The following is a 2,323-nucleotide window of genomic DNA, read 5'->3' on the forward strand; positions in this document are numbered from 1 at the left end:
CAACGACCATAGCCTTTGGTATGGGTTGAATCTAAATGTAAAGAAAACAAAAATCATCACCTCTGGACAAATAAACAACAGCCAAATAAACAGAGAAAAGATTGAAGTTGTCACAGACTTCATTTTGCATGGATCAGTCATCAACATTCATGCAAGCAGCAGGCAAGAAATCAAACAACGCATTGCATTCGGTAAATCTGCTGCACAGGATCTCTTAAAACTGTTGAAGAGCAAAGATGTCATTTTTAGGACTAAAGTGAACCTGACCCAACCCACGGTATTTTCAATAACCTCATATGTATGCAAAAGTTGGGTAGTGAGTAAGGAAGACCATGGAAGAATTGATACATTTGAGTTGTGGTGTTGGAGGAGAATATTGAAAGTGCCATGGATTGCCAAAAGAACAAACAGATCTGTGTTGGAAGAAGTATGGTCAGAGTGCTCCGTGGAGGCCAGGATGGCCAGACTTCATCTCTCATACTTTGGATATATCGTCAGAAGAGACCAGTCACTGGAAAAGTATATCATGTTTGGTAAAGTGGAGGGTTGGAGAAAAAGAGGAAGACCCAAAACGAGATGGATTGGCACATTGGCAACATCAATGGGCTCAAACGTAGCAATGATTCTGAGGTTGACCCAGGCTGGGCAGTGCTTCATTCTGTTGTGCATAGTGTCACTATGAGTCAGTACCAACACAATGGCACCAAACAACAACATATCAGAAAATGTTCTGCTGCTATCCATGAGAATTTCAATGGCTAATCTCTCCCGGTGTGGTGCTACAGGATAAGCACTGGACCACAAGATCAGTTTGAACTGCAAGGTTGGTGGTTCATATTCACCAGCCCCTCCTCGGAAACCCTACATAGGGTCGCTATAAATCAGAACTGACTCGACAGCACTAAAACAAGCAAATAAAACAGAGCTTTCAGAAGTGATCTTTCTCTCCTTCCTAGTCTGTCTTAATCTGGATGCTCTTCTGAAACCTGTCTACCATGCATGACCCAGCTAGTATTTAAAATTGGTGGCATAACGCCCAGCATCACAGTAACACACAAGCCACCATAGTACGACAAACTGACAGACAAATGGTGGAGACTAAGGTGGGCTAGGGAAAAATACTCTGATATTCTCTTTCCAAAAATCAGTCAAAACCCTATGGATCTTAAAGGGTCAGCCTATAACCAATCATGAGGATGGCACAGAATCAGGTGACATTTTATTCCACAGTACATGGGGTCGCCATTAATTGGGGACTGACTCTATGGTTGTTGTTGTTATTGTTGTCAAATGCTGTTGAGTCAGTTTTGACTCATAATCACCCTGTATAGGGTTTCCAAGGAGTGGCTGGTGGGTTTGAACTGCTGACCCTGTGGTTATCAGTCCAGTGTTTATCCTACAATGCCACACAAGTACTCCACAATAACACAGAACCACAGCTTCCGGGACCTCCATAGGTACCTCAAATGCAGGATGTACAAAGCTCCCTTTCTACCCCAGCCTGCTTCTTCACCTGCCTTGCCTCTCTCAACTCACTGTTCCCAGACAGCTGTCATGCTTTGGTTCCTCTACTTGTTTCTTGAGGCACCAAGTTGGATTGATTTGATCAATGAACACCTCTTGCATCCATCTGTTAGGCCCTACTGCAACTGTTCTAGCCCAGTGATAGTCTCTTCCATCACTGAACATGAACTGGGTACTGTGTTCCTTTAGATGTCATCTTTTAATCCTCACATTTGCAAGTGAGGAAACTGAGGCACAGAGTGGTTAAGTAACTGCCCATAACCACACAGCTATTAAAAGGCAGAGCCAGTTTCTGGCCATCTGACTCCAGAAACCAAACTCTTAACCACTATTTTGTGTTGCCTCCTTGATCGCTACTCTCAGCCTTGCTTCCCTCAGCTCTTCCTTTGCAATACCAGAAGAATCTTTATTTCACTCAATGTATTGTAGGTGCTGGGAACTCTGCTATAAGCTTGTCTGTCCATTTGTTGTACTGTGACTTGCCTGTTATTGTGATGCTTGAAGGTGTGTCACCTGTATTTCAATTATCAGCAGGGTCAAACCAGGAATTGCTACCATATATATGGACTTCACCAGCTAGAATATATGGGAATCAAATCAACTACATCTGTGCAAAGAGATGATGGAGAAACTCAGTATCATTACTCAGAACAAGGCCAGGGGCTAACTGAGGAACAGATCATCAATTGTTCTTATACAAGTTGAAGAAAATTAAAGCAAGTCCATGAAAGCTAAAGTGCAACCTTGAGTATATCCAATCTGAATTTACAGACCATCTCAGAAACAGATTTAACTTGTT

Source organism: Chrysochloris asiatica, unplaced genomic scaffold (genome assembly GCF_000296735.1).
Source record: "Chrysochloris asiatica unplaced genomic scaffold, ChrAsi1.0 scaffold00077, whole genome shotgun sequence".
In the NCBI taxonomy this organism is placed as follows: domain Eukaryota; kingdom Metazoa; phylum Chordata; class Mammalia; order Afrosoricida; family Chrysochloridae; genus Chrysochloris; species Chrysochloris asiatica.